Here is a 15,000-nt window from a genome sequence, read left to right on the forward strand (position 1 = left end):
CTGGAAATTAGTGAAGGCAGCGCATCAAAGGTGCGCACCTCGCTGCCCACCACGGTGCGCAACGCCGGTGGGCACCCGGGAGTGCTTCGAAGTGTGCTCCAAGGTGCTGCGTGCACGTTGTCGGAGCCCGGTTTGCCCCGGGTGCGCACCTCGCGTGCACCTTCGTCGGGGTGGGCACCTTGGCTGGGTTTGCCCCGGCTGCGCTCCGAAGCGGGGTTATTGGAGCGCCGCCTCTTTTTTTGTCGGAGCGTTTGGTGGGGTTTCTCGCATTGGCTCTTCCGAGGCCCGGTTGCCACCCTGGCGCGCACGAAGTCGGAAGTAGGGTTAATTGCCCGGGTGCGCACCTTTGCCAGGGTGGGCACCTTACCTGGGCTGCGCACCAGGGCGGGCTCAAGATGGCACGCGCGTTCCGTTTTTTTCACTATCTTTCAAAACGGAAATTTTAAAATCTCCTTTTTTTTTTGCCTTTTCTGGAAATTAGTGAAGGCAGCGCATCAAAGGTGCGCACCTCGCTGCCCACCTTGGTGTGCTCTGAGGTGCGCACCCGGGAGCGCTACGAAGTGTGCTCCAAGGTGCGGCGTGCACGTTGTCGGAGCCCGGTTTGCCCCGGGTGCGCACCTCGCCTGCACCTTGGCCGGGGTGGGCACCTTGGCTGGGTTTGCCCAGGGTGCGCTCCGAAGCGGGGTTACTGGAGCGCCCCCTCTTTTTTTGTCAGAGCGTTTGGTGGGGTTTCTCGCATTGGCTCTTCCCAGGCCCGGTTGTTGGGTGCGCTCCCACCCTGGCGCGCGCGAAGTTGGAAGTTGGGTTAATTGCCCGGGCGCGCACCTTCGCCAGGGTGGGCACCTTGGTGCGCACACCTTGGCTGGGCTGCGCACCAGGGCGGGCTCAAGATGGCACCAGCATTCCCTTTTTCTCACTATCTTTCAAAACGGAAATTTTAAAATCTCGTTTTTTTTTTGCCTTTTATGGAAATTAGTGAAGGCATCGCATCAAAGGTGCGCACCTCGCTGCCCACCTTGGTGTGCTCTGAGGTGCCCACCACGGTGCGCAACGCCGGTGCGAACCCGGGAGCGCCCCGATGTGTGCTCCAAGGTGCGGCGTGCACGAAGTCGGACCCCGGTTTGCCCCGGGTGCGCACCTCGCGTGCACCTTGGTGCGCACACCTTGGCTGGGTTGCGCGGCCTGGTGGGCACCATGGTGCGCACCAAGGAGCGCTCCGAAGTGTGCTCCAAGGTGCGGCGTGCACGAAGTCGGAGCCCGGTTTGCCCCGGGTACGCACCTCGCGTGCACCTTCGCCGGGGTGGGCACCTCGGCTGGGTTGCGCGCCCTGGTGCGCACCAAGGAGCGCTCCGAAGTGTGCTCCAAGGTGCGGCGTGCACGAAGTCGGAGCCCGGTTTGCCCCGGGTGCGCACCTTCGCCGCGGTGCGCACCATGGCGTGCACGAAGTCGGAGCCCGGTTTGCCCCGGGTGCGCACCTCGCGTGCACCTTCGGCGGGGTTGCGCGCCCTGGTGGGCACCATGGTGCGCACCAAGGAGCGCTCCGAAGTGTGCTCCAAGGTGCGGCGTGCACGAAGTCGGAGCCCGGTTTGCCCCGGGTGCGCACCTCGCGTGCACCTTCGGCGGGGTTGCGCGCCCTGGTGGGCACCATGGTGCGCACCAAGGAGCGCTCCGAAGTGTGCTCCAAGGTGCGGCGTGCACGAAGTCGGAGCCCGGTTTGCCCCGGGTGCGCACCTCGCGTGCACCTTCGCCGCGGTGGGCACCATGGCGTGCACGAAGTCGGAGCCCGGTTTGCCCCGGGTGCGCACCTCGCGTGCACCTTCGCCGGGGTGGGCACCTCGGCTGGGTTGCGCGCCCTGGTGCGCACCAAGGAGCGCTCCGAAGTGTGCTCCAAGGTGCGGCGTGCACGAAGTCGGAGCCCGGTTTGCCCCGGGTGCGCACCTCGCGTGCACCTTCGCCAGGGTGGGCACCTCGGTGCGCACACCTTCTCAATGTTTTCTTGCCTTTTCTGGAAATTGGTGAAGGCAGCGCATCAAAGGTGCGCACCTCGGTGTGCTCCGAGGTGCGAACCCGAGAGCGCTCCGAGGTGCCCACGAAGTCGAAAGTCGGGTTAATTGCATTGTTTTCCCCGGGTGCGCTCCGAGGTGCGCAACATCGGCGCGCACCAAGGAGGGCTCCGAAGTGTGCTCCAAGGTGCGCACGATGGCGTGCACCTCTGGTGCGCACGATTCGGAGCTCGGTTTGACCGGGGTGCGCACACCTTGGCTGGGTTGCGCACCTTTTGTGCGCTCCAAGGTGCGCACGAAGTCGGAGCTCGGTTTGCCCCGGGTGCGCACCTTCGCCAGGGTGCGCACCTTGATGCGCACGCCTTGGCTGGGCTGCGCACCTTGGTGGGCGCCATGGTGCGCACCTTTCGTGCGCTCCAAGGTGCGCACGAAGTCGGAGCTCGGTTTGCCCCGGGTGCGCACCTTGGTGGGCGCCATGGTGCACTCCGAGGTGCCCAAGATTGGTGCGCACCAAGGAGCGCTCCGAAGTGCGCTCGAAGGTGCGCAGGTGCGCGCGAAGTCGAAAGTTGGGTTAATTGTCCGGTTTGCCTCGGGTGCGCACCTTGCGTGCACCTTCGCCAGGGTGGGCGCCTTGGTGCGCACACCTTGGCTGGGCTGCGCACCCGGGCGCGCACACCTTGGCACCCGCGTTTCCTTCATTTTAAATTTTTTTTTTTTACAATCTCTCAAGTGGGAAATTCTATAATCTCAACTTTTTTTGCCTTTTCAGGAAACTTTTGAATGGAGCGCATCATTGGTGCGCTCCGAAGTGTGCTCCAAAGCTCTCTCCAGCTGCGTGCACCTGCCCCGGCCGCGCACCCGGCCCCGCCCAGCTTCGCTCACCTGTCCCGGGCGTCTGGTGCGGAACCTTAGAGTAAGAAACATCACCGTGCACCTTGGCCAACGTGCGCGACTCGACCGAGCGCGCACTGGCCGAGGTGCACACCGATTTCACCTGGGTGCGCGCGCAGCACCTCGGGCGCACCGGGGTGCGCGCACAACGCCCGGGTTGCACCGTGGCCTGTGTGCTCGGGGCGCCTCGGGTGCGCGCTCGGTGTCGCCCCCGCGCGCGCGGTAGTGCGGGCAGCGCACCCCGGCCCGGCCCGGCCCCGACGAGAACGCAAACGGGCAAAAGGTTTATTCAAATAGCATTGCGACGCCCGGCGAAAAACTAAAAAAGGGTGCAACACCGGGACTTCCCGGGAGGTCACCCATCCCAGTACTACTCCGGCCCAAGCGCGCTTAACTGCGGAGTTCTGATGGGATCCGGTGCACTAACGCTGGTATGATCGCACCCGTTATGAGCTTGTCGCAGTGTGTACTTAGCAAACCGCGACCCACGTGCGAATCCACCCCGGCCACCCACCCCCGTCGAGGTGCACACCCTCCCTCGCGAAGTGCGCCCCGTTCGCCAAGTGTGAGCCCTGCCCGGGTGCGCGCACCTTGCTAGGGCGTCGGGTGTGCACCCGGCCCGGCCTACGTGCGTGCACCTGGAGGGGGCGTCGTGTGCGTGCAGTGTCCCGTCTGCAACGCGGTGCCCACACACCACCTCGGGCGCAACGACCTGCGCTCACATGTGGGCCGAGTGCACCTTGGTGCATGTTCGGGGCGCCTCGGGTGCACGCTCGATCTTGCCCCGGTGCACCAAGGCGCTCGGTTTGCCCCGGGTGCGCACTTGGTGCAAGGTGGGCACCCAAAATAGGGATCAAGCACCAAAACACAAGTTTCGGGATGCAAAATGGGACCCAAGGACCACAAATGCGTTCCAAGACCCATGATGGGTCCACGAGAACAAAAATGTGTTCCGAGACTTAATAAACAAATATTGGGTTTTAGGAGAAGAAACATGCTCTGATGCCCAAAACGAGAATCGACCCCGAAAAGGCCACAGGCCAAAAGTGGGATGCGAGACAAAAAAAAATGGGACCCGAGGACCAAAATTGGGTTCCCAGGTCGAAGACAGGGCAACCGGACAAGAAACGACCTCTAAGGCTCGAAATGAGTCCCGACGACTAAAACTTGACAAGAAGCACCCATCAGGCACCCAACTCGACACCCATGGGATGCCGACCCACCCGGGCTTCCACCTAGCACACCTTGGCACCCACCCACCCTCGCACCCAACCTCGCACCCAACTTAGCACCTTTGAACCCACATTGGCACTCACCCTGACCCTGGCACCTTGGAACCCACATTGGCACTCACCTTGACCCTGGCACCCACCTTTGCACTCACCTTGGGACCCACCCTGGCTCCCACCTCGGCACCCACCCAGACACCCACCTTGGTTCCTTGGCACCCACCTTGGATCCTTGGCACCCACCCCGACACCCACCTTGGCACGCAACTTGGCTACTTGCCACCCACCTTGGCTCCTTGACGCCCACCCCGACAACCACCCCGTGACCTACCCTGGCTAGGGTTGGTGCACACCCACCCTGGTGCCCACCTTGGCACCCACCCTATGACCCACCTTGGCACGCACCTTAGTACCCACCCCGTTACCCACCCTAGGACCCACCCCGTGACCCACCTTGGCCAGGGTGGGTGCACCCACCCTGGTGCCCACCTTGGCACCCACCCATCCTAGCACCCAGCCTGTGACCGGGCTTGGAACCCAACCTTGCACCCGCACCCGTCTTGGCCAGTGTGGGTGCGCACCCATCCTGGCACCCACGTTGTGACACACCCTTTAACCCACGCACCCTAGCACCCACGTTGGCACCCACCTTGGAACCCAACCTAGCAACTTGGCACCCACCCCGTGACCCACCTTGGCATCCACCATAGCAGTCGCCGACTTGGCACCCACCTCGGCACCCACCTTGACACTTGTGGACCCACCTTGCCACTCACCCTAGCATCGACCCATCCTAGCACCCACCCTGGCACCTTTGCACCCTAGCACTCACCCATCCTAGCACCTAACCTGTGACCCACCTTGACACTCACCCTCGCACCCACCTTGGAACCCAACCTAGCACCCACCCACCCTGACACCAACCCTAGCACCTACCCACCCTTGCACCCACCCTGTGACCCATCTTGGCACCCACCCATCCTACCACTCAACCTATCACCCACCTTCTCACCCACCTTGGCATCCACCTTAGCACCCACCCACACTGGCACCTTGGCACCCACCTCGGGCAAGGTGGGTGCACACCCACCCTGGCACCCAATTTAGAACCCACCGAGCATGTTACCCACCTTGGCACCCACATTGCAGCCCACCCTAGTACCCACCCTATGACCCACATTGGCATCCACACCCTAGCACCCAGGCACCTCGACACCCGCCTTGACACCCACCCTAGCACTGAACCTGTGACCCACCTTGGAACTCACCCTAGAACCCACCCACCCTGTGAACCACCTTGGCATCCACCTTAGCACCCACCCACCTTGGCACCCACTCTAGCACTCACCCATCCTAACACCCAACTTGTTACCCACCTTGGCACCCGCCCTCGCGTCCACCTTGAAACCCACCCTAGCACCCACCCACGCAGGAGCCCACCTTGGCACCCAACCTAACACCCACGCATCCTGGCACCCAACTTGTGACCCACCTTGGAACCCACCCTAGTACCCACCTTTGAACCCACTATATCACCAACCCACCTTGGCACCCACCCTATGACCCTCTTTGGAATCCACCCTAGCACGCACCCACCCTGGCACCCACCATGGAGCGCACCCTAGCACCCACCCACCTCGGCACGCACCTCAACACCCACCTTGGTGTGCGCACTGCGCCAACCTCTCAAAGACCCTATGTGGTGCGCTCCAAAGTGTACACCTTTGGTGCGCTCCAAGGTGCGCACCTTTGGTGCACACCGAGGTGCACACCAAAGTGTGCACCGAGGTGAGCACCAAAGTGCACTCCAGGGTGCACACCAAGGCGTGCACCTTTGGTGCGGTCAATGCAAACGAATTCGGAAGTTGGGGTCGATGTCCTAATCGCTGCTGCAGACTACACGTATGAGAATCGGACAAATAGCTTTATATAGGGGAGGTGTTGCGTTTGATGGGTCGACTCCCCTGGTTGTGTGCACTGCACCAACTTCAAAGACCCTGTCTTGTTTAAGAAGTCAAAAGTTGGGGTGGATGTCCTAATCATTGCTGCAGTCTACGCATGTATGAGAATCAGACAAATAGCTTATATAGGGGAGGTGTTGCATTCGATGGGTTGACTCCCCTGGTTGTGCGCACTGCGCCAACCTCAAAGACCCCGCATAGCAGAAGAAGTCGGAAGTCGGATTTTGGTGAGCACCAAGGCGTGCACCTTTGGTGCGGTCAACGCAGACGAATTCAGAAGTTGGGGTGGATGTCCTAATCGTTGTTGCAGGCTACACATGTATGAGAATCAGACAAATAGCTTATATAGGGGAGGTGTTGGGTTTGATGGGTCAACTCCCTTGGTTGTGCGCATTACGCCAACCTCAAAGACCTTGTTTTCGTTAAGAAGTCAAAAGTTGGGGTCAATGTCCTAATGGCTCCTGCAGGCTACACATGTATGAGAATCGGACAAATAGCTTATATAGGGGAGGTGTTGGGTTTGATGGGTCGACTCCCCTGGTTGTGCGCATTACGTCAACCTCAAAGACCTTGTTTTCGTTAAGAAGTCAAAAGTTGGGGTCGATGTCCTAATTGCTCCTGTAGACTACACATGTATGAGAATCAGACAAATAGCTTATATAGGGGAGGTGTTGGGTTTGATGGGTTGACTCCCCTAGTTGTTCGCATTACACCAACCTCAAAGACCTTGTTTTCGTTTAGAAGCCGAAAGTTGGGGTCGATGTCCTAATTGCTCCTGCAGGCTACGCATGTATGAGAATCAAACAAATAGCTTATATAGGGGAGGTGTTGGGTTTGATGGGTCGACTCCCCTGGTTGTGCGCATTGCGCCAACCTCAAAGACCCTGCATTGCGGATGAAGTCGAAAGTCAGAGTTTGGTGTGCTACAAGGTGTGGTCGAAGGTGCTCACCTAGGTGTGCACCTTTGGAGCGCAGGAAAAGTGCCCTCCAAAAGTGCGCACCTTTGGAGTGCACAAAAGTGCCCTCCAAAAGTGCGCACCTTTGGAGCGCACAAAAGTGCCCTCCAAAAAGTGCCCTCCAAAAGTGCGCACCTTTGGAGTGCAGAAAAGTGCCCTCCAAAAAGTGCCCTCCAAAAGTGCGCACCTTTGGAGCGCAGAAAAGTGCCCTCCAAAAAGTGCCCTCCAAAAGTGCGCACCTTTGGAGCGCAGAAAAGTGCCCTCCAAAAAGTGCCCTCCAAAAGTGCGCACCTTTGGAGCGCAGAAAAGTGCCCTCCAAAAAGTGCCCTCCAAAAGTGCGCACCTTTGGAGCGCAGAAAAGTGCCCTCCAAAAAGTGCCCTCCAAAAGTGCGCACCTTTGGAGCGCAGAAAAGTGCCCTCCAAAAAGTGCCCTCCAAAAGTGCGCACCTTTGGAGCGCAGAAAAGTGCCCTCCAAAAAGTGCCCTCCAAAAGTGCGCACCTTTGGAGCGCAGAAAAGTGCCCTCCAAAAGTGCGCACCTTTGGAGCGCACAAAAGTGCCCTCCAAAAGTGCGCACTTTTGGTGCGCACCAAGGCGCTGGTTCGGTCGTTGCAGGCGAGTTCGGAAGTTGGGGTCGATGTCCTGAGCGGAGGTGCAAACTACACAGGTGTCGGAATCGGACAAATAGCTTATATAGGGGAGGTGTATGCTTCGATGGGTCGACTCCCCAGGTTGAGCGCACCGCGCCAACCTCAAAGACCCTACGGTATGGATGAAGTCGGAAGTTGGGTCCGATGACCGATTCGATTAGTAGGTATGCTCATGAGGTCGGAATTTGGGTCCGATGACCTGCCATGTGCAGGAAGGCGAATGTTGGCACTGTGCGTTGCAAGGTGCACACCAAGGCGCTGGTGCGGTCTTTTTAGTCGAGTTCGGAAGTTGGGGTCGATGTCCTGATCGGAGGTGCAAGCTACACAGGTGTGGGAATCGGACAAATAGCTTATATAGGGGAGGTGTATGCTTCGTTGGGTCGACTCCCCGGGTTGAGCGCACCGCGCCAACCTCAAAGACCCTACGGTATGGATGAAGTCGGAAGTTGGGTCCGATGACCGATTCGATATGTAGGCATACTCGCGAGGTCGGAATTTGGGTCCGATGACCTGCCACGTGCAGGAAGGCGAATGTTGGCACTGTGCGTTGCAAGGTGCGCACCAAGGCGCTGGTTCGGTCGTTGGAGGCGAGTTCGGAAGTTGGGGTCGATGTCTTGATCGGAGGTGCAAACTACACAGGTGTGGGAATCGGACAAATAGCTTATATAGGGGAGGTGTATGCTTCGTTGGGTCGACTCCCCGGGTTGAGCGCACCGCGCCAACCTCAAAGACCCTACGGTATGGATGAAGTCGGAAGTTGGGTCCGATGACCGATTCGATATGTAGGCATACTCGCGAGGTCGGAATTTGGGTCCGATGACCTGCCATGTGCAGGAAGGCGAATGTTGGGACTGTGCGTCGCAAGGTGCGCACCAAGGCGCTGGTGCCGTCGTTGCAGTCGAGTTCGGAAGTTGGGGTCGATGTCCTGGTCAGAGGTGCAAACTACACAGGTGTGGGAATCGGACAAATAGCTTATATAGGGGAGGTGTATGCTTCGATGGGTCGACTCCCTGGGTTGAGCGCACCGCGCCAACCTCAAAGACCCTACAGTATGGATGAAGTCGGAAGTTGGGTCCGATGACCGATTCGATACGTAGGCATATTGGCGAGGTCTGAATTTGTGTCCGATGACCTGCCATGCGCAGGAAGGCGGAATTTGGGTCCGATGACCGAGTTGATGGCGTGCCATGCGCAGAAAGGCGGAATTTGGGTCCGATGACCGAGTTGATGTTGATGGCCCGCCATGCACAGGAAGGCGGAATTTGGGTCCGATGACCGATTTGAAGGCGTGCCATACGCAAAAAGGCGGAGTTTGGGTCCGATGACCGAGTTGATATTGATGGCCCGCCATGCGCAGGAAGGCGGAATTTGGGTCCGATGACCTGACATACGCATGGAGTCCGACTCGGGGGCCGATGTTCGATTCGATGACTTGCATTGTGGGTAAAGTCGGAAGTTGTGGTCTTTGACCCGATTCGATGACCAGACTTCGGCTGCTTGAGAATCGGACAAATAACTTATATAGGGGAGGTAGTGTTCTCGAGCATCCTCCCCCCGTGCCCGTTTATGTCGATTGATGCTGGTGCTCGACTGGTTGGAGCGCTCGGATGCAAAAATCTTGCACCAGGATTTATCGATTGTGATGGACACGGCAAGTCTCCTGATTGCTATGCAGGAGCTCATCGTGAATCTCTATGCGGCCTTGGTATGGACTCGACCTGCGGAATGGTTCGGCAATGGTAGTCGCTCCAACACGTCCTTGCAATGGCCACAGAGGTGATTCGACTAGAGCTCCAGTCTAGCTTTTGGGTTGCTTGGCGGACTGGTATAGCCGCGATCGAGTTCCGGCCATGAACGTTTTAGATAGCTCTTGGGCTTTCTGGGACGGAAGTCGGAAGTTTGGGCTGTTGTCCGATTTGATGACCATTCTTCGGATGTGTGAGAATCGGACAAATAACTTATATAGGGGACTGTGTTGTCTCACGCAGCCCCCTCCGTGCCCCTCTATCTCGACCGATGTTGGTGCTTGAAAGGGTTGGGATCGCTCGGATTTATAAACGTGCACCACCATTTGTCGAGTGTGAGGGACGCGGCAGGTCTCCTAAATGCTATGCGGGCGCTCTCTGAGAATCTCTATCCGGCCTCGACACAGACTAGTCTTGCTGAATGGTTTGGCACTGGTAGTCGATCCAACACGTCGTTGTTGTGGCCGCCTAGGCGATTCGATTCGAGCCCCCGTCTAGCTTTTGGGTTGCTTGGCGGATTTTGCCCTATCCGCAAGTGAGCTCGGTCCCTAAACGTTCGAGAAACCCGATTGCTATGCGCCGACTCTCTTTCTTGCGAGCCTCCATCTAGCTTTTGGGTCTCTACGGAACGGAAGTCGGAATCTGGGACCGTTGTTTGATTCGACGAGGCAGACTACGGTTGTGCGAGAATCGGACAAATAACTTATATAGGGGAGGTGTTGACTGGAGCATTCTCCCCCGTGCCCCTCTAACTCGACCAATGCTGGCGCTCGAACGGTGGTAGCGCTCGGATTTTCATTGAGCGCCAGCATTGGTCGATTTAGAGGGGCATGCGAGATTCCCGAATGCTATGCGAGGGCTCTAACGGAAATGTCTATTGGTTTCGGTATGGATGCAATTGCGAGTGGTTCGGCAAAGGTAGTCGTTCCGATGCGTCCATGTCGTGGCCAAATCGATAATTCGATTTGAGCCCTCGTATAGCATTTGGGTCTCTCGATGTGATTCCGCATTCCAGTCCCTTTGGGCACTGCTTGAGCCGCATCCCAGGGGGTTCCCTTCCCAATAATCTGCCTCGCAACCCGATTGCTATGCGGTGAGGCTCCTCGGCCGCCTCGGAACTATCTGTGTATCAGACGCATCGCGGGATAAGGGGTTGGCAACGGTAGTCGCCCCAAGCGCGTCCGATGCTTGGACCATTCCGAGGCGGCCCTGAAGCCTCTTCTGTCTAGCCGTTGGGTCCTTCTCGCCGCATCCCTCGCCTCGCACCCCGATTGCTATGCGGTGAGGCTCCTCGGCCGCCTCGGAACTATCTGTGTATCGGACGCGTCGCGGGATAAGGGGTTGTCACTGGTAGTCGCCCCAAGCGCGTCCCATGCTTGGACCATTCCGAGGCGGCCCTGAAGCCTCTTCCGTCTAGCCGTTGGGTCCTTCTCGCCGCATCCCTCGCCTCGCACCCGATTGCTATGCGGTGAGGCTCCTCGGCCGCCTCGGAACTATCTGTGTATCGGACGCGTCGCGGGATAAGGGGTTGTCATTGGTAGTCACCCCAAGCGCGTCTGATGCTTGGACCATTCCGAGGCGGCCCTGAAGCCTCTTCCGTCTAGCCGTTGGGTCCTTCTCGCCGCATCCCTCGCCTCGCACCCCGATTGCTATGCGGTGAGGCTCCTCGGCCGCCTCGGAACTATCTGTGTATCGGACGCGTCGCGGGATAAGGGGTTGTCACTGGTAGTCGCCCCAAGCGCGTCCGATGCTTGGACCATTCCGAGGCGGCCCTGAAGCCTCTTCCGTCTAGCCGTTGGGTCCTTCTCGCCGCATCCCTCGCCTCGCACCCCGATTGCTATGCGGTGAGGCTCCTCGGCCGCCTCGGAACTATCTGTGTATCGAACGCGTCGCGGGATAAGGGGTTGTCACTGGTAGTCGCCCCAAGCGCGTTCGATGCTTGGACCATTCCGAGGCGGCCCTGAAGCCTCTTCCGTCTAGCCGTTGGGTCCTTCTCGCCGCATCCCTCGCCTCGCACCCCGATTGCTATGCGGTGAGGCTCCTCGGCCGCCTTGGAACTATCTGTGTATCGGACGCGTCGCGGGATAAGGGGTTGTCACTGGTAGTCGCCCCAAGCGCATCCGATGCTTGGACCATTCCGAGGCGGACCCGAAGCCTCTTCCGTCTAGCCATTGGGTCCTTCTCGCCGCATCCTTCGCCTCGCACCCCGATTGCTATGCGGTGAGGCTCCTCGGCCGCCTTGGAACTATCTGTGTATCGGACGCGTCGCGGGATAAGGGGTTGTCACTGGTAGTCGCCCCAAGCGCGTCCGATGCTTGGACCATTCCGAGGCGGACCCGAAGCCTCTTCCGTCTAGCCGTTGGGTCCTTCTCGCCGCATCCCTCGCCTCGCACCCCGATTGCTATGCGGTGAGGCTCCTCGGCCGCCTTGGAACTATCTGTGTATCGGACGCGTCGCGGGATAAGGGGTTGTCACTGGTAGTCGCCCCAAGCGCGTCCGATGCTTGGACCATTCCGAGGCGGACCCGAAGCCTCTTCCGTCTAGCCGTTGGGTCCTTCTCGCCGCATCCCTCGCCTCGCACCCCGATTGCTATGCGGTGAGGCTCCTCGGCCGCCTTGGAACTATCTGTGTATCGGACGCGTCGCGGGATAAGGGGTTGTCACTGGTAGTCGCCCCAAGCGCGTCCGATGCTTGGACCATTCCGAGGCGGACCCGAAGCCTCTTCCGTCTAGCCGTTGGGTCCTTATCGCCGCATCCCTCGCCTCGCACCCCGATTGCTATGCGGTGAGGCTCCTCGGCCGCCTTGGAACTATCTGTGTATCGGACGCGTCGCGGGATAAGGGGTTGTCACTGGTAGTCGCCCCAAGCGCGTCCGACGCTTGGACCATTCCGAGGCGGCCCCGAAGCCTCTTCCGTCTAGCCGTTGGGTCCTTCTCGCCGCATCCCTCGCCTCGCACCCCGATTGCTATGCGGTGAGGCTCCTCGGCCGCCTTGGAACTATCTGTGTATCGGACGCGTCGCGGGATAAGGGGTTGTCACTGGTAGTCGCCCCAAGCGCGTCCGATGCTTGGACCATTCCGAGGCGGCCCCGAAGCCTCTTCCGTGTAGCCGTTGGGTCCTTCTCGCCGCATCCCTCGCCTCGCACCCCGATTGCTATGCGGTGAGGCTCCTCGGCCGCCTTGGAACTATCTGTGTATCGGACGCGTCGCGGGATAAGGGGTTGTCACTGGTAGTCGCCCCAAGCGCGTCCGATGCTTGGACCATTCCGAGGCGGACCTGAAGCCTCTTCCCTCTAGCCGTTGGGGCTTTCTCGCCGCATCCCTCGCCTCGCACCCTGATTGCTATGCTGTGAGGCTCCTCGGCCGCCTTGGAACTATCTGTGTATCGGACGCATCGCGGGATAAGGGGTTGGCAGTGGTAGTCGCCCCAAGCGCATCCGATGCTTGGACCATTCCGAGGCGGCCCTGCAGCCTCTTCCGTCTAGCCGTTGGGGCCATCTCGCCGCATCCCCCACCTCGCACCACGATTGCTATGCGGTGAGGCTCCTTGGCCGCCTCGGAACTATCTGTGTATCGGACGCATCGCGGGATAAGGGGTTGTCACTGGTAGTCGCCCCAAGCGCGTCCGATGCTTGGACTATTCCGAGGCGGCCCTGCAGCCTCTTCCGTCTAGCCGTTGGGGCCATCTCGCCGCATCCCCCACCTCCTCGGCCGCCTCGGAACTATCTGTGTATCGGACGCATCGCGGGATAAGGGGTTGGCAGTGGTAGTCGCCCCAAGCGCGTCCGATGCTTGGACTATTCCGAGGCAGCCCTGCAGCCTCTTCCGTCTAGCCTTTGGGGCCATCTCGCCGCATCCCTCGCCTCGCACCCCGATTGCTATGCGGTGAGGCTCCTCGGCCGCCTGGGAACTATCTTCGTATCGGACGCATCGCGGGATAAGGGGTTGTCACTGGTAGTCGCCCCAAGCTCGTCCGATGCTTGGACTATTCCGAGGCGGCCCTGTGGCCTCTTCCGTCTAGCCGTTGGGGCCATCTCGCCGCATCCCCCACCTCGCACCCCGATTGCTATGCGGTGAGGCTCTTCGGCCGCCTTGGAACTATCTTCGTATCGGACGCATCGCGGGATAAGGGGTTGTCACTGGTAGTCGCCCCAAGCGCGTCCGATGCTTGGACTATTCCGAGGCGGCCCTGCAGCCTCTTCCGTCTAGCCGTTGGGGCCATCTCGCCGCATCCCCCACCTCGCACCCCGATTGCTATGCGGTGAGGCTCCTCGGCCGCCTTGGAACTATCTTCGTATCGGACGCATCGCGGGATAAGGGGTTGTCACTGGTAGTCGCCCCAAGCGCGTCCGATGCTTGGAGTATTCCGACGCGGCCCTGTGGCCTCTTCCGTCTAGCCGTTGGGGCCATCTCGCCGCATCCCCCACCTCGCACCCCGATTGCTATGCGGTGAGGCTCCTCGGCCGCCTTGGAACCATCTTCGTATCGGACGCATCGCGGGATAGGGGGCTGTCACTGGTAGTCGCCCCAAGCGTGTCCGATGCTTGGACCATTCCTAGGCGGCCCTGAAGCCTCTTCCGTCTAGCCGTTGGGGCCTTCCCGCCCCATCCCTCGCCTCGCACCCCCGATTGCTATGCGGTGAGGCTCCTCGGCCGCCTTGGAACCATCTGTGTATCGGACGCATCGCGGGATAAGGGGTTGGCACTGGCAGTCGCCCCAAGCGCGTCCGATGCTTGGACCATTCCGAGGTGGCCCTGAAGCCTCTTCCGTCTAGCCGTTGGGGCCTTCCCGCCCCATCCCTCGCCTCGCACCCCGATTGATATGCGGTGAGGCTCCTCGGCCGCCTTGGAACTATCTGTGTATCGGACGCATCGCGGGATAAGGGGTTGGCACTGGTAGTCGTCCCAATCGCATCCGATGCTTGGACCATTCCGAGGTGGCCCTGCAGCCTCTTCCGTTTAGCCGTCGGGGCCTTCCCGCCGCATCCCTCGCCTCGCATCCCGATTCCTATGCGGTGAGTCTTCTCGGCCGCCGCGGAACTATACCTGTTATTGCTACTGCATCCTTCGGCTGGTAACCTCCTCTGCCGCCTTGGAACGTTCTCTTTGTCGGACGCGTCGCGGGATAAGGGGTTGGCACTGGTAGTCGCCCCAAGCGCGCCCGATGCATAGACCGCTCCGATTCGACCTTGCTTTCAGCCTCTCACATGCATAGACCTCTCTGAGTCGACCCTGCAGCCTCTCACGTTTAGCCTTTGGAATCTCGCCTCACAACATGATTGCTATCCTTGATGCATCCCTTGCCTCGAGCCCTGATCACCTCTCTGCGAAGAGTGGCACGATGATTGTTGGGGTAAATCGTAGCAGTCCGATCTCTGGCCTTGGGCCATTGTGAGGGCTGATCGATTTCCTGTGCGCATCTCGTGTTCGCCCAGTAACAGACTCGACGACTTGTAATCGGTCTTGTTCCCGATTGTTCCTGGAGGTAGTCTTCGGAACTCTTGGATTTGACCTGTCACTCGAACTGTCCTCTTCCGAGGATGCTTGTGTGTGTGTGCTTGTGCCATTT

General features: G+C 59.7%; 1 non-coding gene across 1 annotated transcript; it reads right to left on the reverse strand.

The window, feature by feature from the left end:
• Positions 1-3,220: 3,220 nt before the first annotated feature.
• LOC131860691 (5S ribosomal RNA) lies at positions 3,221-3,339 on the reverse strand. The gene has a single exon (XR_009359785.1). It is a non-coding gene; the product is annotated as a 5S ribosomal RNA (ribosomal RNA).
• Positions 3,340-15,000: the final 11,661 nt, after the last annotated feature.

Source organism: Cryptomeria japonica, unplaced genomic scaffold (genome assembly GCF_030272615.1).
Source record: "Cryptomeria japonica unplaced genomic scaffold, Sugi_1.0 HiC_scaffold_15, whole genome shotgun sequence".
NCBI classification, from domain to species: Eukaryota; Viridiplantae; Streptophyta; class Pinopsida; order Cupressales; family Cupressaceae; genus Cryptomeria; species Cryptomeria japonica.